The 21106-nt window shown below is 50.0% G+C and overlaps 1 long non-coding RNA gene across 1 annotated transcript; it reads right to left on the bottom strand.

Annotated features, from left to right (window-relative positions):
* Window positions 1-3814: 3814 nt before the first annotated feature.
* On the bottom strand, window positions 3815-6269 carry LOC121106895. The gene is made up of 3 exons (XR_005840161.2): window positions 6226-6269; window positions 5415-5524; window positions 3815-4695 (listed from the first exon to the last, which is right to left on the bottom strand). It is a non-coding gene; the product is annotated as an uncharacterized LOC121106895 (long non-coding RNA).
* Between the last annotated feature and the right edge of the window lie 14837 nt (window positions 6270-21106).

Consider the following 21106-nt stretch of genomic DNA (forward strand, 5'->3'; position numbering starts at 1 on the left):
TAAGAATTGTAATATTTCTGCGTGGTAATGATAAACATTAGCGAGTTGCTTTAGAAATGAAAAAATGGCAACCCTGTGGGGATTTGAAAAACATATGCACTTCAAATTTGAAAATCCAATTTAACTGTCCATTATATGGAGAATAAAAAAAAAGGTAAGGATAGGATAATTTTGCAGTTACACAGCATTTGACTAAATCTGATTCAGGGATGACAGCTACACTTTAAAAGCTACATGTCTGAATGTAAGGAGACAGCAAATCATTTATTTATGATTGTAATCTAGCTCCTGTCTAACAAGTTAACAACTGTGCAGAGTGCTCCCTGAGTGGAGGCAGCCTGTGTAGGCTTGTCAGTTAGCACTTTTTAAAACACTTTTCATAGAATTTCTGTTAAAATATATATATATATAAAATAAGAGACAAAAGAGAGTCCCTGTCAAATTTACCAAAACAAGCAGATGTTACAATTTCAAAAGTTTGAAGAAACAAATCCCGCTCCTGATGTCATGCAGAGGGGCAGAGGAAGGAAAGGTGAGCATGGCATGATGGGCTGTGAGAGGCCCTGGGGGTGTGAGGAGCACCGGGCTGTCCCCAGCTGTCCTCTGATGGTGACACCCAGCTCTGGGCTCTGATACCCGTGTCCATGGCATCACTTGGCCAGCAGTGCCACAACAGCTGTATCCACCCGCATCTATGCGCCTTGGCTTTGGGAAGGCCTCACACCCAAGTGGGGTTAGAAAACCTTGTAGGAAAGCTAAACTGCTGGAACAGGTATGATGATTCACAGAACTGTCCAGGTTGGAAAAGACCTCGAAGATCACCCAGTCCAACCATCCAACTACCACCAATACTGCCCACTAGCCATGTCCCAGAGTGCTACAGCCAGACTTTCCTTAAACATCCCCAGGGACGGTGACCCCACCACCCCCTGGGCAGCCTGTGCCAGTGCCTGACTGCATGTCTGGGAAGACATTCTTCCTAATATCCAACCTGAGCTACAAACAGACAACACTTACCCAAGAGCTCTATTGTGGTATAGGTCATCTTCTATCAGTGTTATGTATCCTCTCATCTTACATTCTCTTGCTACCAAAGGTTGAGGAGGTGAGCAGTGAGCCACCAGGTTTTCCTGAAGGGTAACACAGCCACTGTCCTGAAAACACCAGCTCCACCTCCAGCCTCAAAGCAAATCAAGCATTGGGAGTTATGGGGAAAGCACAGCACCCAAGGAAGGGTGCCGGATGCTGCAGTCTCTGATATCTGCACCCTGTGTTAGCCTGACCCACCCCACCACAGAGATGACTGAAGGAAAGTGCACAGGAGGAGCACAGGGACTGTCTGTTCGCACTGCCTGCAGTGCACAGGGACACCCACAGCTCCATCAGTGCTCACAGCCCCATCCCCTGACCGTGGCTGTCTGCAGGGATGGGGCACCACCACCTCTCTGGGCACCCTGTGCAGTGCTTCACTACCCTTAGCATAAAAACTTCTTCCTTATATCCAATCTAAATCTCCCCTCTTTTAATTTGAAACTATTTCCCCTTGTCCTATCACACAGATCATTCTAAATGGTCTGTCCTTTCCTTCCTAAAGCCCTTTTACTTACTGAAGAGTCACTCTCAGCTCTCCCTGGAGCCTGCTCCTCTCCACGCTGCACAGCCCCAGCTCTCAGCCTGCCCTCATAGGAGAGGCGTTCCATTCTGTGGATCATCCCTGTGGCTCTCCTCTGGACACACAACAGTTCCACGTCTCTTCTGTGCTGAGGACTTCACACCCAGATGCAGTTCTCCAGGTGAGGGCTCACAGGCAGCAAGCAGGATGGGGCCCAGCAGAATGGTGAGCAGTCTTCATGGGGATGTTGAACACTGGGTATTCTGAAAGTGACAATTTGCACAGGTTCAGAAAATTAGCGGCAGAAATATCCATCAGACATCCACTCATAGACAACATTTCCGTCTCTGAAAGCTCTCCAGCCATAAATCTCTGGAGGTTAATAGAGCATTCAATGAAGCATTGTTGTTCACTGCTCTGATTATTTGATACTGTGCAAACCCCCTTCCTCCTGAGGAGAGGAAAGCTGCTTCTTGCAACAAGGCAGTTAGGCATTTGTGTGCTACATCCTTCCCTTCTGCTTGCAGAAAGCCTCCCCTGTGCTGGCTGCCTCTCCTCTAGGGCTCAGAGCCATCCTGCAGGTGTGCAGCACAGCTCCAGGTGTGGCTGCCTGGGAGCAGACCCTGTGGACCCTGTTTTGTTTATTGCACTTCAGAACTACAAGCGACCAAACTAAAGAGAGAAAGTTGGAGATGGTGGTTGTCAGATGCTATCACCCTCACACCCTCTGCTGAATGCTAATAAGTGGAAGTAAACAGAAGGAATGTCTGCGTGTTCATTTATCTTGGATTAGGTCAGCCACTGAAAATATGCAGTTCTGCTTTTTGAGATAAAATAATTCCTTTCGGATCAAAAAATGTTTTCGTAACTTGCAATTTTCCCTCTTTTGACTTCAGGAGAGGAAAGTCCTGGCAGAGCCGTAGCGATGTGGGTAAGCCTGGCTTTTAAATGATGTTGCATCGATAAGAGAACACTCAGGGTATGGTTTGCAAATAGCCATCAGCAGGGACTGCTGGAAACACACAGACGAGTGGAACAGTCGGTGCTGTGCTGTTCCTGCTCTCTTTCTGGCCGCTCACTGCACTGGTCATGCTTGGGTTGGAAAGGCAGTGCCTACGGTGCTGCTGGAATGGGATGAGAAGCAGAAGCATTCCAGATGCTGAAGGAGTCTGCGCCCCACTCGAGGGCGGGAGAGGAGAATCTCAGAAATCAATCATTTAATTAGGAGCACTGAGGTCTTCCGTAATTGCCGTTTTCCCTCCCCGTGTCCTCCTGCTTTCCGTGCCTCAACAGAACAACAACAACAAAAATAATATTATGGTGTTTTTGAAAACGAACCATTGGTTCCTATCATGTCATCGTGCGGAGGGGACGCGTCCCTGCCTGTAATTACACAGCAGAGAGGCTGGAAGTATCTGCATGGCTGACTGACAGCTCCAGCTAAGTAAACAGCTCCTTCTGCGAGCGCTGGCAGCCTGGACGGAGGCTGGGCTTGGCTGCAGCTTGGCAGCAAAAGCCAGGAGGCCGTGGAAAATGGCACTGTTTAAGCAGCCAGCAATCTGTGGGGTCTTCAGAACCTTATCATCCATGCGAGTCAACAACTGTGCTAAATTGAAATTGTAGAGTTGATTAAACGACGTATTTAAGGCCCCATAAAAGAAAGCAAGCAAGGCAGGAAGGGAGAGGTGCGCGCGGGGGGAGCGGGCAGAGGGTTTATCTCACCGCGAGCAGCAGGCTCAGCCACTGATCTAATCAAATTATTCAGCATTAAAAAACTGCCAAGGCATTCCAGTGCTGCAGCTTCCAGAGGCCCAGCTGGGATCAAATGCTAATCAACATCTCCGCGATATTTATTCCCACTGTCAGTCTGGTACGTGTTTGTTTTCCGAGCGCTGCATACTAAACTGAAGGATCGAGATGAATTGGCGGAGATGGGAGGTGATGAGCCGACGGGCTGAGCGTGGGGAAGCGGCGCCGACGGGCTCAGGGAGGGACAGGTGGAGACCCCAGGGTGCTCTCTCGCTCTTCCCAGCAGCTCGCTGCCCGTAGTGCTGCTGGGATGGGTGCACGCATTGCTTGGCACCGAGCTGGCGATGATGTGGCCAAGGGACGGCCAGCACCGGGTGCAAACCCTGCAGGTCCTCCTTAAGCACTAGCCACTGAGCGCCCGGAGACTAATTAATTCCCTTTTTGTTTTTCAGAGTTTCATTTTTAAATTACAGTCTTCCCTCCTCTCTAATAAATACTCAACAATTAAAGCTCCCCCCCCTCCGACATGCGATTCCAGCATCTCAGTGTCCCACCTCCTGTCACCTTCCCTGCCATAAACAGATTCGTAAAAACTGCTTTTGACGCCCCAGCTGCCATTAGCCACTTAAAATCCCATAATTATCATCCTATCATGGGCCTGTTAACGAGCAGTAAAAATAAGGCCATTGAATATGGTAATTTATTCGTAAATTAGCCTAATGAGAATAGGTTTCAGACACTGTTTACTTTCTAGCTGCCTGTTTCGGTGCGCACAGGCTGCTGGCGCTGGGATGGAGCTGCTGCCGGCACTGGGACCCATCCGGAGGAGAAAGCAGGAAGAAGCTGAGCACTGCAGAAACAGCTTAGATGGGAAATAGGAAGGTGCTTTTTGAAGCAGGCAGGGCCTGGGCTGAGCAGCAGTGAGAGCAGCAGCAACCCCCAGGTCCCTTTCCCACTCCCTACGCCACATCCCTTGCCCAGTGCACCTCAGGTACCGTTCCCCTAACGGTTGGTGAGTGCCCATTTGCACAAGCAGAGGAGAGAGCAATTTTGCACAGTGCTTTGTGTGCAGCACACCAAAGCCACAGAAATGACTGCGTCTGCCCCATCTTCACCCGGGGAGGAGAGATGGTGCACGGGGCAGAGGCTGAGGAGTTGGACAGGGGCTTGGGCCACAGGATGGGGACCAGGAGCTGCCCCTGGGAATAGGGACACTAACCTGAGCATGGAGACTTTGGTGCTCTGCCAGTGGCACTCAGCATGGTGCAGCATTAAGGGCGCTCTGGTAGCCAACCACCAGCAGATGCCACAGCCACTGCTCAGAATTTAAATGCCTGCAGACCGGACCAGAAGGAGGAGGAAGAGTCCCATACTGATCACACTGAATCCTAAGCCAGCAGGCCCAGGCACTTTGGCACCTGAACGGCTTGTTTTTCCTAAGCTCCATCTTTACAAACAGTTATTCTCAGGCAGTGGAGTGGTAATAAACCTTGAATGAATGAGGATGAGAGGTCCTTTCAGGGAAGAGGTGAAGAGCTCTTGACTATGAGCCTTTCACCCTCTGGAGTATTTTCATTGCTAGGCTGGCTAAAAGCCAGGAAATAAATCTGCACGGCCAGAGCATCTCCACCACACCGTGCAGGCAGAGCGCAGCCCCCAGGCACCACCACCACCCCATTCCCATCCCCATGGGGCTCAGTTCCCCAAGCCCCCATGTCTTATCTGAACTGAGGGTCCCATCAGTTGTCCCAGCTGTGCCCAACTGTTCCCTCGGTCAGGTGGTGGCTGCAGCCATTGCGCTTTGCTGAGGCTGTGCCTTTCCAGCTCCTAATTTAATTACAGCTTGTTTCTTTACTAATTATAATGCTCAAATCAGAGATGAGCTTAAGGCCACAGTTGCAGAGAGGCTGGTGGCTGTCTCCTCTATGCTAGGATGGCCCCATTATAATTTCAGTTCCTTCTGATGGAGATTATAAACACTTTATGTCAAACCACTTCCCAGCAGTTCTCACAGTGTGAAAACGATTGAGGTCAGGAGATGCACACAACCTACCCATCAGCTCAAGTATATTCCTCAAACACTGACATGCAGTCTAACTGCAGGGAGGTCACCTCTGCAAGGAGCAATCCTTCCAGCCCCTGAGCAACTACCAAATTGCAGTGCTGGAAAATAATCAAGTGGAACATGTTGAAAATAGCTCCCCAGGTAATAAATGGTTAACAAAAGCAGCTGCTTCCACCCCGCATAAGTAGGGACATAATCATAGTAAATAAGTTAACCTATTAAAATACGGTATTAAAAGAAGCACACCTCATAGCTCGACACAGCAAACACTGGCATTGAACTTGGAACAGCCTTGCCTGAAAAAGCTGTGCCAGAGGTAAAAGGAGCAGTATGGGGAGGTGCAGCTCCCAGCCACGTGGAGCAGCAGGTGCTTGCTGGATTGAGGAGTGTATGCTGCCTCCCCCCTCCTCTTGCAATTTCAATTCAAAGGGATCAATCCAGGTATGAGACTTCCTTACTGTGCCTTCCTCCGATCCCCTGTCTCCTCCATGAACACACACCACTGCTCAGGAGTAACGGTGCTTGTAGTGCATCACACTACAAGCACATGTGAATGTAGTTCATTGGCAAGACAGAGACAGGCCACCTTTGCTGCTGATTTCATTATGAACTTGTTCCCTGTTATCAACATCCTCCTGTATTTCCAGAAAATCATCTTACACATACACAGGTGGATTCCAAACAAAAAACAACGTAATGCAACAACAGCAGAGCAGCAAAGTCCCAGGCTGCAGCAAGTGAAGACTTGGCTTAAATGCAACAGCCATGAGCACAAAAACAAAGGAAAGAATCTGCTTACCTTCAGAAGGCCACAGGTACACAGAAACCTCCAGCAAGCCCCCCTTACCTCCGCTGCCAACCCTTAAATGAGGTCTGGGAAGGAGTGGATCCTGGCTCCATCCCTTTCAATCACTCAGGTACATTGGATGCACCTGAGTTCCCCTGGGCTGGCCCTGCCTTCTCACCAGGTGCTCAATCACTGCTTCAGGCCTTGACTTAGCCTTTCTGCTACAAGCATACTCCAAAACAAGGAGATTTTCTGTTTATAAGCAAATAAACAAAGAGAGGTTTGTAGAAACTGCTTTCAGAGGTGACCTGCAATGGGCAGTGAGTTCCCAGCTGCCTCCCAAGGAAACCTCGGCTGCCCCGAGCAGCTCTCACAGCCCCCACGTGAAGCCAAGTATTTGTGCTGGTGGGACTCTCCATTGGGATGATGGGGGTTCTCTACTGGGATGACTGGGACAGTCCTTCAAGACAGCTGGGGCTCTACATTAGAATGGCTGATTCCCCATTGGGGTGATGGAGGTTCCCCACTGGGATGATGGAGGCTTCCCATTGGGATTCAGGGGACTCTCCACACTGGGATGATGGAAGCTTCCTCGCAATATGGTGGGGACTCTTCACTGGGATGGCAGGGCTCTCCATTAGGATGGAGGAGGCTCCCCATTGGAATGGTGGGACTCTCCATTGGGATGATGGAGGCTCTCCATCAGTTTGGTGGGGATTCTTCATTGGGATGGCAGGGCTCTCCACCAGCATGGTAGGGGCTCCCTGCCCACCTCCAGTCCTTTGTGGCGCAGCATCCCCCCGTTGAGGAGCAGTGGCATGCTTCATAGCTCGGCATTTGGCAGCGATCCAGCCTCAAATGAATGCATGCAAATACATGGATCTTAGATCATTTACTTATCACATATGTGCCTATTTGCAAGTTTGTAGCAGGAGTAGCATATTTTGTAGATTTGGGGGGGGGTGCTTTTCTGTTTCCAGGCATTTTTTTCACCTCTTCAGTTATCAACCATGAGTCCAGCTCTGGAAAAAGGAGAAAACACAGCCCTTGGCCACAACACGTGTCCAGTGTCACAACACCCCTGCACAAAGGCAGGTTCTCTGGGGCAGCTAACCTGAGAGCAGCCCTCAACCACAGCTTTGTGAAGATGTTTCCTTTGAAAACAAAGGTTTTTCCCCCCTTGTTTTTTTCTGTCCTAAGTGTCTGCGATCTTTTTTTCCCCCCGCTCTTTTACAGAAAGGGGCCCCTATCCTAAAGCAGAGTGTAGGAACGAAAGAGAAGCTGAGCAGCGCTCAGGAAGAAATCACTTTGTCCCTCCCTCCCTCTTGTGCTGAATCTTTCTCTGCAGTGGGTGGGCAGTTTCTGAAAAGCTGTTTGAAGAAAGTCTTGAGTCGCCCCTGCTCATTCCAAGCTCTTGCCAAAATTAACAGATTTATGGCACAGCGTTTAGCTTGAATCAAGTTTTAAAAATGTAATTTACAAGAGAGACATTTTTTCCTTGCTCAGACATGTTATTTGCCCATTAATATGCACCACGATTTCAGATGCCTAATGACTGTTCAAATCTCTTCCTGCTCATATAAAATGTTGCTGTTGTTGTTGTGATTAAGGGCGACGCATCGCTTGGCAATGCAAATACCCTGGAGCCATCGGAAGGACAATTAGTTCCTAAAAGAGGGGAATGCTCTGAGGCCGGGTGAAGGGCTGGGCGAGGGGCACAGGGCAGAGTGGTGCGCCATGACCCGGTCACAACACGCTGCCCACCATCAACCCAGCGCTGTGTATAGACGTGGGGCAGCCTCTGCTCCCTGCGGGATGGCATGGAGGGCTGGGAAAGGATGAAGGGATGGAAGCACTGATCCTGACCCCCCACACTCCTCATCTCCCATCACTCCAGACCAGCTTGGCTGCGTTTCTCCCAGCGTCTTCAAAATCACTAACCAGGCAGAAAGCTCCTTGTGATGGCTGGATGCGAGGCGAGCTGCTATCACCGCTGTTTGAATGCCCTTACATATATTGACATTTTGGTACAAAGGTTAATTATAACTGGTTATTCTTAAACGAAACCACAAACACCCTTTTCCCCGTGTTTTATTACTTTATAACTCACCATATAAACCTGATTCCTATAACCATAAAACAAAGCTGAAACGAGTTGGACATGTACCAGTGAGGAGAAAAAGAAATAGCCGGAGGGGCCTCTCAGCTGTGCAGTAATGTATATCCATGTGGATTTCTGCGTCTCCTACTCTCACAGAAACTTAATATTCCAATCAGCTACTGAGCTACTGCATTAAGAGCCAGCGAGCGCATCAGTGCCCCTATAGCTGAGGGAATATTACTCACCGGGTCATGGTCGGCTGAGTAAAATACAACCCTCATATATCATCATAACTGCCAGCAAATGACAATTATAATTGAGACGGCAATAACTAGGAAAGAGTTCTTTAATTTAACATCCAATTATTACAAGTTATCACTCCTTAATAAATGTAATATAACAGACAATCAATGTTGCATGCGACGGGCCAGGCTGCATTGGGATGGGAAATTTATATCCTGGGGAAAAAATACTGTGTGTGTGGGTTCTGCTTTTAAAAGTCTGCAGTGGTTGTGATAAGTGTAGCAAGAACTCGAGCTATAAATAGCTGGCTGCCATTGCCACATTTGCATATGTACAATAGCTCTAGGCCAAGGGGAGAAAAAAAAGATTACTTCTCCCCTGTGTAGTAAAATAAGAACAACAATAGAAAGCAAAGCGTGGAGTGTGAGCGCTCCTTCCCGGCTCCGGCTCAAATGAGCGCTTGAAAAGGGAAGCGCAGCGAAAGCTGATAAAAATCACCTTAATAGCAAAGGACGTGATTCTGATCAGCTTCAAAGGGGGATCGCAGTGAGCAAGCTATTTAAACCTTGGTGCAGTCGGATCGTTTGGGTATTCATGTTTTTTTGCCTGTGCCCTTTCCTTGTGTTTTCATGGCGGAATGAGCTGCGCATTTTAATTGCAGCCCCTAATGCTGGCGGGTTGGTGGGGAAGGAAGGGGACATTGTAGGGTGGGCATGGGGAGCCCTGGCTGATGAAGGAGGTCTTTGTGTGCTGCCCACAGGTGCCCACCGCTCCCGGCCCTGCAGCACAGGGCTGATGCTGCTTGCCCATGCCACAGCACTGCTGCCATATGTGGGTGAATGGCTCTTGGTTCTGGGCTGGGAGGGAAGGAGGGCTGACACTTTTTTATTTTGATCCCAAAATTCAGTTTGACGTGCAATCAGGTTGGTATTCTTTTTGTCATCTCCATCGCTGCAGAAAGCATCTGCTGTCATACAACCACAGGATGGTTTGAGTCAATAGGGACCCTCAGAGGTCCTCGAGTCCGACTGCGCCGCGATGAACCAACAGCTTGATGCCTCCCAAAGTCTCAAGCTTTAATGACCAAAAAGTTCCTTTTCTTCTCTCCTTCACTCCAAAGCCTCATGCAGGAGGAGCCCCACGGGTAGAAGAGGTGGACGGAATCAGAGCAAACCTGAGCAGAGCCCTCTGGGCTGTCCCATTCCAGCCTCATAATGTGCATCAGCTGCCTGCTGCCATGGGGCTCTGTTCCTTTGTCTCTGCACGGAGCGGAGCGGCAGTAAATTGGAGAGGCTGGTTTGTTTGGTCGCTGGGTTTTTGTTGGGCGTGTGGTGGTTTGTTTTTTTTTTAACTGACTGATTGGCTGACATCTATTTCCAAGGAGATCATTGACAGGGAGAGAATACACAGTTTACTCAACCACAGTGGAATACAGAGCCATTTGCATCGAATAGAAAAAAAAAATAATTCCACTTGAAATGCATGTATATGTCAGAAACACTTGACATGTAAAGTACAAATAACACCGCTTTGAATCTGTAACATTTATTGTACCGCACGTGCTACACAAATAAAATACATAATTACTAGACAGGCATAGATAAATTATCATCTTAAAAATTTCACTTCTTTATCACATCCCATTTGCAACCTGGAAGTTAAGCAGCAACAACCCGTATTTTCTGGTGTCTTAGAGAAGCAGAAGGCGCTGGCGGGTCCTGATTCTGAGAGCTCTCAGCTCCTGCCTTGTGCTTACCTTATCGGGATCATCATCTCCACTTGTGAGTTTAACCACAAAGTGGTTTTAATAACGGATCGTAACACAAATTAATGCAATTTTGCTTTTTTTTCTTTTTTTATTAAATTGCTTTTAAGTAGTAAAACACAAACTGCATTTAAACCCCACTGGTAATTACCATCTCTTTTCAAGTTTTGCTCATCTTTCAATTAGGCATGTGTTAGTCGGCATGCAGCAGACGAGCCACGTGCCTGCAGAACGCTCAGGGCAGTGTCACAGCTTGGGGTGATGTCACAGCATGGTATGACGTCATAGCATGGGGTGATGTCACAGCGCGGGGTGGCACTGGCTATCACAAAAGCTGCCACCGAGGGATTCTTTGCCAGCCCTGCCCTTGCACATGGCAAGCTGAGAGACACTCTTCCGTGATTAACGGGATGTGGAAGAAGCAGTGACATGAGAAAACGAGCTGCTGCCTGACCAAGGTTGCCAGATGTGGTGTCACGGCACGGTGACAGCGCTGATACCGGCGGCGGTGCTAATAATCACGGGCTCAAACTGCTGGGGACCCCCAGGTCCCCGAACGCAAATGAAGCCCTGGACAGCTTACCATTTTTATAGGACAAACGTATCTAAGTGCTTGTAAGAAACAATAAGAGAGGAAAAAATATATTGATCGCTACCGCTGCCGGAGTGAGGTCGATGTGATCGTCGGCAGGGCTATGCGCGCTGCTGGGAGATGCTGAGCCTCGCGTGGATCCCGTTGGTGCCTCGCCTTTGATGGGCAGGCTGCAGGAGGGGCTCGCAGTCAGAGCTCTCTCCTCCCGGTGCTTCAGCAGCGATGCGGTTAAACGCTGCATAAGGTTTCTTCCTCCCCAGCTCCCCCCCAAAACTGGAGTAACGTCTTAAGCAGAAGCACCAGACGAACAAGATAAAGGCAAAGCCCTTCTGCAGGAGGATTTGTCTTTCGAATCTAGATTAGCAATTGGTGTTTGGGGAAGATGGGACCGTAATCTGATTGAATAAGGGGAGTTTGTGATATCAATCTCCTTGAATCCCATTGTCTTTGTGCTGCTTTGTAAATTAATATTCATTTTCATCTCTACGTTCACGCTGAATCTCTCGTGCTCCTTGTCTCTCCCTCTTTGATGAATTGCAGTCCTACGTATTGGATGCTGCGCACCCAGAATTAGCATCGCACTGTGTCTCTTAACTTTGTGCGTGTGCAAAGGCCGAGCACTGAGGCTGCAGCTGTGGGGCAGGCACTGTCCCAGCCCTGATCCCTGCTGGCTGCCCCTGCCCAGTTCACTGCAGGCAGCACTTTCCCCAAAATTCAATTTTTTCCCCCTTCCCGTAGAGCATTGCATCTTGTTCAATCCTTCCCCTGTCACACAAGCTCCAGCACTGTTTCAATTGGATTCCAAAAATAACCTCTTTATTCACACGGCTCATGCTATTATATCGTAGTACAGCTCGGGCAGGCGAGGGGTCATTCCATTATCCAGGAACGAGATAACTGAGTATTAGGGCAGCCAGGCTCTTTGACTCTGTGCCCTGTGGTAATGGGCCTTTTTTAAGGGCATTAACCAATGTTTCTACTTAGGTATTTGACAAGAGTAAAGGTAACATTGCCATTTAATCCTCCCTTTTCTTTCCTTTTTTTTTTATCCTCACCTATAGACAGCGCTCACACATCCACTTCTCTTCAAGTGTTCAAACTTCAGCTCAGCATCACTGAGCTCTCCACGTCCTCCCCTGGAGGCTGCGGCTCCCATTTGGATGAGACCCCCACAGGCCCCCTGATAAAGGCACAGCCTGTGCCGTACCTAAAGTTGTGCACAAGGATTTTTCATCTCTCACTTTCCCCTATGCAGTTCCTGGCAGCGCTGCCTTCAGCCCCCGTTCACACCAAGGAACTTCCTTTGGATGGATGAGGAAACGCTCAGGAAAACCCAGGAGGCTCTGAATCTGTCCCATCTCACTGCCTCATGTCGGTTGGGGAGCACAAGAGGCAGGTCAGGCTTCTTGCTGAATCGGTGGCCATTAGGATCAGGCACTGGCAGGTGCAGAGCCCAGTGCCAGCATCCCCCTGCAGCCTTGGGGCACGTGGCTCCAGCAGCTGGCAGCAGCCACCAACCTCCAGCCGGAGAAGCTGGTGGCCCAAGGACTTGTAATGCCCCCACCTCCCCTCTTTAGGAGTATCTAAATGTATCTACCAATGATCGTGGCTTAATTGATTGATTAATAACAGAAACTCTAATTGAATCCTCCCAGCTTGTACATAAGATGTCTTAATGTTAGAGCCTAGGGAGTAAGTGCACAGCATGGAAGTATGAAGTGCGGCACAACCAGTAACACTTTCAATTTAAAAGTCAATCTCATTATACGAGAAGCTGTTTTCTCTATCCCTCTGGAAAGGCAACAGCAATCTCCCATCTTCTCCCTACCAGAGCCACACGGTTTGTTAGTGTCTGTGGGAGATGCAAATACGAGCTTTTTTTTTATTTGTTCCCACTGCTGCATATCTGAGCAGTTCAGTAAATATTCATGAGGCTGCCATTGTAGGAGCTCTGAAAACTACAGAAAATATGCCCTCCGAGGTGACATGTAATTTGGCACTTCCCGCATGGAGAGGCAAAGGATGCAGCCGGAGCAGAAATATCCCAATAATTAAATACCTTGCTACAAGCTAATCTTTTCTGTTTCTCATTAAACATGAGACACCTCAAACCTTTTCCATATGCAGGAGCCTCGGAATGCAGAAGTTAGCTCAGAAAGGTAGATCTGCACATGCCATCCAGTGGACCAGACAGTATCTAGGCAAGGAACATCTGGAATTTCTCCCCAAATTCCCACTTTAAGGCCGTGATGTCTCTCACCATGGACAGTGGAATCCCTTCGGATCAGAACAGGCACTCACATATGGTGTGTTCCATGTTTTCTTTGCATAGGGAATCCTATGCATTCCTGGTTCATGCTTCCAGACACACCTTGTGCTGAAGAAGGGTTGAGTTCATGCTCCAGGATGGCTGCATGCTCTCTCCCTCCTGCAGCTCACTGGTCCCCACCACCTGGTATGAACCAGGTAGAAAGCAATACCAACCACAAACCACTCCTTCACATGTTCTTCACATGTCCATGTCCTGCCCCCATTCTTCAGTTTGGTTTCTAAAACTCCACGTCTCACAAGACAGATTCCTCCATCTTCAGACAAGGATGCAACCCTGGCGAGTGTCAAGCTGCTGCCTCTCACCAGGTCCATGGGCCACTCCAAGTTGTCCTCTGCCCCAAGCAGCAGACTGGGGACCAATTTCCAGCCTTTCCCTCACGTTCACCTTTTTTCCCTTCTATCTGATTGCCTTCTTTTTGCAGGTCTGCCTTTTCTGGACAGCTCTACTGCGATCCAAAGGAAGGGAGTCCAGAGTCATGAAGACAAAATGGTGGCTTGGGCCACTTCATTAAGGAGGTTAATGACCCATTAAAGTGGACCACTCCCAGGCACTCGCCCTTGAACGCCTGCCTACAGGATCCCTGGGGCACGGTGTTGCTGCAGGAGGATCACTGCACAGGGATGGGCTCCTAGCAGAGCCTGCATGGCCCCATGGCTTGGGGACAGTGGGTGCTCTGTACTTGGTGCACCCAGGTCCTGCACTGCTGGGGCAGGAGGCAACACAGAGCAATGCAGTGATGCCATGCAGTGGTGAGATGGCCCCAGAGGATACCTGGTTGAATCCCATTTTGCCCTCTGTGTGTATAACATCCCCTTTATAGATCCGCCAGTCAGGCAGTGTCCTGCCTGCTGCTCATCCTGCCTCCTTTAACTACACCACCACTGGCATCTCGGTGTCATTCACACTGTAATCTCATAGGTATCTGTTTCCTATCTGGATCCCACCTGTCAGAGCACCTCTTTCCACTGGCAGTATGGGTAGTGAATGACCTTCAGCCAGCGAGTGGTTATAGCCTTAAGACAACACAATTAAACATGTTTTATTGCTTAACACACTGTGTCAGGAGCCCTAGTTGTGTTTTTGTTCCAGTCTTCTATCGTTTTCAGAAATGCCTGGAACTGTGACAGCTCAAAGCGCCGGTGCACTTCTGCTCCCAGGTAATCAATAGAAGGCCTCAAGGTATCTCACGCTTCTGTCAAATATGGGATTTTTAGCATGAAAGTGTTTTCAAGACTTTTTTGGTCACTGCAAGGCTCCCAATCCTCTTCCTCTCATAGCTATCAGGGCAAGGACATCGGGCTGCCATGAAACGGAACAGCCCGAGCCATGGGATGGGGGCTCTGGATGAACTGGGTTAGGCAGATGGGATGGCCAGATGGATGGATGGGATGGGTGCAGTAGGGCAGTGCTGAGCAAGGGCCCCTGGGGTTGGGTGCCGCTGCGTGGGGACGATTGCAACCTCCAGGGAAGAAGTGAGCACATGGACAAGGGACACTCTTGGCCCCGCGCACACTGTCACCAAATGTCCCCCCTCCGGCACTGTCCCAAAGCACAGTGTGAATTGAGGCACGTGGGAGGCTGCAGGGCTGGGGCAGGCAGGAAGAACACCACTTTATTAGTGGAGAAATTCCCGTTTTCTTCAGCTTCTGGGTCGTTGTTTTGGTTTTGTCTGCTTTCTGTTGTTTTTGCAAGGATCCCTGTGAATTCCATCCCAGCAGCAATTTACCTGTTTTTCAGCAAAATGCCTGTGTTCGCAGGAGCATCGTGCCAGGATGAAATGTTGGTTTCTTTGGGCAGAAAAGCTGTCTTTTCACTTTAGAAAATTATTCCAGGTTAAAATTAAATATTTATGTACTTCGCAGTCCCGCAAAGCTTGTTTTCGCTCAGATTAAGACAACTCTCCAACATTACACCATCCAGACCATCATGGCTTTGGCTCCTGCTGCATCTTCCAGCACATGGCTTGAATCCCCCTCTTCAGCCTTCCACCAAGCTGAAACAGCTACGGCAGACACGTTGGATCATATCTGATTTTTTGTTGCTGTTAAGAGTCCATTTTCAGCCAATGGCTTCTGAGCATTATTCCTCATGGCTTCTTAGCTGCATGCTCTGGGCCTTGTGCTTTGCGCAACTTTTTAATAGACCCTCTCTCAAAGCACCTCACACTTGTGTACAAATGACTGCTCGTTTCCTCAGCCCTTCTCCCATTGGCTTTTGCAGCTGTTGTCATTAATGGCTTTAACTGCATTTAAATTGTCTTGATTTGTCTGTGAGTTGCGTTGGTCAAGGAGCAGTTGTTTGGCACATCCATCATTTCTGTCTCAGTCTAACCACCAAGGTTTCCTTTGTTGCCACCAGGAAATGCTTTTTGTAGCACCCAGCAGAGATCTGTCGAGTCTGTGCTGAGGTGTGAGGTCTGCACACACAGGGCAGCTCCCACAGCACCGAACACATTTTGGGGCTGACCAAATTGTTTTCCTACCTCTCCTCCAGAGAGGTTTTTGGTGCCTCTGTGGCAGATCTCTCCGAGTGAAGCAGTGCTTCCTCCGTGCACAGATCGGATGGGAGTTTTGTTTGCAGAACTCAGAACAAACCAAACAAAAAAAAAAAAAAAATAAAAGAAAAATTGCAGTTGCTAATTAGGCTGAGATTGTGCAATGCTTTTCTTTATGGTTTCCCAATGGAAGAAAGACTCTCCCGCCCAAAGGAGGAGCCTCCTTGCAGCCATGCTCCTTCCCAGCCCTGCACCATGCCAGCTGTCCCACAGGCAATGGGGGAGGCAAAGAGTATTTTCTCATTAAGGCTTTTGCACCACAAGTACCCCTGGACCAGATTCACTGCAGCAATGTTGGGCTGTGTGCAGTCTGAAACTGTTTGCATGTCAAGAATTTCTCCCAAGGCTACCAAGGCTCCTCTGCTGCTGTGAACCACAGTGGCCTGGAGGGGAGGCAGGAGAGTGTGCTGCATGGGCAGACTGCATGGACAGCATGCACAGAGAGCCTGCACAGAGAGCATGCATGCAGAGCCTGCATGGACAACCTGCACGGAGAGCATGCACAGAGAGCTGCAGGGAGAGCTGCTGAACATCCTCCTCCCCTTTGGGGCTGCAATTTCTTTCCTCCACCTGGTTTTCCTGAGGAGCAGAGCTCAGCAGCTGGAGGCAGCAGTGCTGATGGCAGTGCCCTGCTCCTAACGATGCCAGCGGAGTGCTGCTTGGGATGAGGTTTCTGCAGTGCTGCACACCCATGCCTGCTGCTGCCGGTGCATGGCAAAGCTCTTCCTTCCCTCCTCTGCTCTCCTCTGGTCGGAGCAGCTCCGTGTGCCCAGCAAAAAGCAGCACAGGGAGGCCACGAGGAGCAGCAGCCATCGCCCTTGATTGGAGAATCCTGACACAAATGGCACAAGAAAAACAAATAGGGAGGGAAATGAACAAATTATACCGATAATTGGTTTAAAAAATGCATCAAAGAAAAATGATATCCAATAATACCGCTGGTTCCTAATGAATGTGTGTGTAATAAAATCAGGCTGTTTGGGCCGCGGTTAGCCCTGCACTTCACATCCCCAGATTAAAAATGGAACATCTGTGATGATTTAATTTACATGTTAATAACAAACAGGCCTCCAGAAACCAACGAATAAATGCCTTTTATTGCCGGCGTATCTTTTCCACTGCAGCTTGAATGAAAACTCTGGTAATTAATTGTTTTAAGCGATTCTATTAAAAAGTGTCTGGAAGTGCTGTGTGCCGAATGTTTATGTGGGCAGGCAGACGAGAGGAATACAGACGAGGAAGCAGCCTGCTAATTATGTGCCTTTTTAAAATTCACTGCCTTACAGACATGGGATACTTTTAAACGTGGAAGTCGACCTGGGCTTATATTTTGCTTTCCCCGCTGTTATTTCCAGCTGAAAAGTTTGCAGTTTAAAATAAGCGGTGCGTCCTGATGGGCATCTCTGCGATCTGGGATGGGAAAGCTGCCTCTCAGAGCAACGGGGCCAAAGGGAACGTTCAGGTGCTCTGTGCTCTGGGAGCTGAAGGAAAACACCTGCAGTGTCAAAAGGGTCATTCTGAAACCCTTCCGTTCTTCAGGCTGTGCAAAATTCAAGACGAGGGTTTGGGTTGGAGAAAGGGCAGTTGGTCATCTTCCCCCTGGCAAGCAACACTCAGGACCTGTTGGCAGCAATCGCTCCTTTGCCTTGTGCAAAGCACTGTGCTCCCAGGATGGAGCAATGCTGCACTGCAGGGCTCAGCGCTGGGAAGATCCCCTTCACTCTGGGTGCAGCACGAGGATCTGTGCAGAGCAGCACCCAGCAGGAGATGCCCAGTGCAGCAGTCACACAGCTGACATTTTGCCCATCGCTGTAAGAGCTGCACTTACAGCCATCGAGGTGCTTCTGCCTGAATTGCTGCTGCCCTGCAGTGGGCTGGCTGCAGCGCTGCGGCTGCCTGTGTCAGAGCTGCCCATCTCCAAGGTGGGAAAAGCACCACAGCCCCATGGAACCCAGCTGCGGGCTGAGGCCTGAGAGCAGTGAGCCGGCCAGGTGAGCGGGGCTATGGGCTGCTGGGACCCTGGAGCCAAGGAGAGGTGCTGCAGCACCATCGCTCCCTGCTGTTGGGTGGAATGATGGGTGTTCTTTCCACCTCCCTGGCCTTTGTGCTTGCTCTCTAACAGATGAAAAGTAAGCAGAAGGCTAAGGAAATCAAGACACCACTATTTACAACATAAAGCGTCCGGATGGTCGCAGCCTGGGAGCAGCACCGGTGGCACTGAGGCTCAGGGGCAGCGCCACCACTGACAGTGCCCAATGGCCTCGTGTAGGACAGACAGACAGATGGGAGCCAGCAGCGCTTGGACCAGCCTGGCCACCCCCTGCAGGTGGGCAGCACGGGTGGGAGGCGGATGCACGCAGTTATTTATGGCGCAGGGCAGGAGGACAATGCTTCCCAACTAAAAATTGCACCGAAACCAAAGCATAAATTTCAGCTGACAGCAGGCGGGCAGGGAGGTAGAGAGGGAGGAAGCTGAGCGGGCTGCAACGTTTCTGTTGCTGTTTCCTATTAAAAGACAGGGGCAAGGGAGACAGAAAAAATATCTGTAAGGTGCGGGATTGCACATTTCTTGGAGTAATTACATCCACAGCTCTGCTCGAGTTACAGGGAGCTCCCCATCATCACCGCCAAAGATGCCACAGACTAATGGGCTCTAATGAGAAGGGAAGACTCTCTCCATCCCTCTCTGCCTTTCGTGCCACAGTTGTTCGGAGCCCGGAGCTGCCCTCTTCGCCAGAGGTGCGTGGCATTCAGAGGGCGCTCCCCCTTTTTGTTTTGCAAATGAAAAGCTCTCCGTCCCTGAAGGCCACCAGATGAGGTCCTTCAGCACTCCCTTGGGCTCCATATGTGTGGCACTGAGAGTGGATGGGTAGGAAAAGTCCCGTTCTGTGGGGAAAGCACCTGGGAGTGCTTAGCGGGGTCCCTCTGTGGGGTGGGGATGCCTTTCCTCCCTCCTCCCCACTCGCTCTCCTTGGAGCAGGGCTGAGCAGAGCACAGTGGCTGAACAGACCACGGTGGCTGCTCCCCAGGGGCTGAGGCAGCTTTTGTGAAGGTTTCTTCCCCAAAAAAGGAACAAGAGGAAAGCTGTGTAAACAAGGAGAGCGGGGAGGAGGAAGGGAAGCAGTTCGCTCAGAGGTGATGGGATGGAGGCTGCCATGCCCTCTGGTGCCATTGGATGCAGTGTGGGTCTGACCCCCCCCACCATGGGTGGCATGAGTGGCTCCATCCCTGCGGCAAAGAAAAGCAGAGAGCCACTTGTCAGCTCTGCAGTCAGTCAATATTTCATTGAACTTTGTTTTCCCTATTTAGTACAATTAAAATCCCAAGGAGAAGTCTTGTATAAATCAAAGTTCTTTTAAAGTGTACCACGCAGGCACACATATCGGTGCCACTGCACAGCGTGTGCCAGTAAAAAATATGCAACCCCCTTTGGCAACACAAGCAGAAATAAGCAATTTAGGATCTTAAAAGATAAAAGATAATAAAAGTAATTAAGATAATTAACCACCCTGAAGAGAGAAGAATTTACTGCTGTAAATTTTGTACTTAGTTTTAGATGGCAATATCGCAGCTGCCACTCCGGTTAATATACAGCACATCAAGGCGTGCTGCCTGCGCTGCTGCCGCTGGCTACGAGGGGCTCATTGCTGCATGGCTGTTGGTGGCCACAGCACTGAGCCTTGCAGAGCTCTGCCACAGCCCAGCCCCAGCCATGCACCTGCAGCTGGAACACCGACTGACGTGCAAGGACTGCACAGCCCAGCTTCAGGGAACATTGGCACTCTGCAGTGGACATGGCCAGGCAGGGAACACTGGAACACTGACATGCAAGGACTGCATGGCCAGGCTTTAGGGCATGGCTGTTTCCAAGCTTCCACTTCTCTGATGTCCAACAGGTTTGCACCTTGGGAAGCCTAGTGCTGAGCCAAACCCATAGGGACACAGCTCAGCATAGACCTGGGTGCATGGTGCACTGTAGGTGGTGCATGGTGCATGGTGCATGGCGCATGGTGCGCGGTGCGTAGTGCATGGTGCAGGCAGCGCAGGGACTGTGCCCTGCTCCCCTCACTGCACATCCAGGCATGGTCAGAGCATTCCCCATTGGCTCCAGAGGTTTTCATGGGCAGAATGATGACGTGTCTCTGCAGAGCTGGGCTGGCTCCACGCTCCCCTTCCTGCTGGTGAAGACTGCGGCACCACAGCGCACCCAGTGCTGGCACCAGGTGAGCACCGCTCCTCTCATCAGCCATTTGCAGTTCCCAAACAAGTGTGCTGTCTCATGCTGGCTGTCATGCTGTAGATGAACCACCTGTGAGCATCCCAGCGGAACCAAAACGCTCCTCGAAATTCTCCATTGCCTCCCAAGTTCGGCTGCTGCTGCGCTTTAGTGAGTGCACATCACGCTGCTGATGCTGCGTTGTTGTTTCCTCCTCTCCCCATCCATCTGTATCCATCTGTTGTGACCTAGCTCCAGTAACAAGCTTTGTGGGATGACAAGCATTTGTACTTCCATGTTAAGCAGTGCCCAAAGGGAGGACAGCCAGGATAGGACTGCTGGCCATGTTGGTGAACAAACCCTCCTCTTCCTCATCTGCTTTCTGTAGCCTTCTGCTCTCTGCAGTTTCACCCCGAGAGATGCTGAACAAAAGGGGTCACGGGAGTCACCCCGCACATGTGTGCAGAGATCACCAAGGGCCAGAGTCACCTTTGCTCTTTTCGGTCTCTGCCCCTTTGCAAGAAAATTATTTCATTAAACAAATTCCAGCAGTCCCATTCTCCTTCCTGACACCGGGCCCTTGCAGTGTGCACTGTCCCTCTGCAGCATCAGCCAAGGCAAACCAGCCCCAGCAGTTCTGGAGCTGGGGCAGCTGCTCTGTGCACCTTCTTATTCATTCTGCCTGATCCTACATCCTTCAGCACCAAGCTCCATGCAGGCATTCACCTTTTTTTCTCTCACCTATAAACACCTGAGCATCATTTCTGCATTCCCACCCTGCTGCCCATCCTTCTTTCCCCTTGCAGCCCACTGGCTGTGTCTCCTTGCTTCACCCACCCGGCAGTGCTGGGTGTTCTGTGCCCATGGGTCAGGAGCTGAGCTGGAAGGAGTCCAGAAGAGAGTTGGAAGCAATTAGACCAGTCTGTCCAGCAAGCACAGACGTGGGAAGGGGAAGCAAAACAAGGGCTGTGAGGAGAGGACAGTAAGATCCAGCTTGGTTTTAGCTTCGTTTTCTAATGAAATGCAATTTAGGTGATCGGGCTGTCCATACTTGTCGGTATCTGGCTACATGTCTGCTGTGATAACTTCT

This window comes from Gallus gallus, chromosome 15, assembly GCF_016699485.2.
Source record: "Gallus gallus isolate bGalGal1 chromosome 15, bGalGal1.mat.broiler.GRCg7b, whole genome shotgun sequence".
Classification (NCBI taxonomy): Eukaryota; Metazoa; Chordata; class Aves; order Galliformes; family Phasianidae; genus Gallus; species Gallus gallus.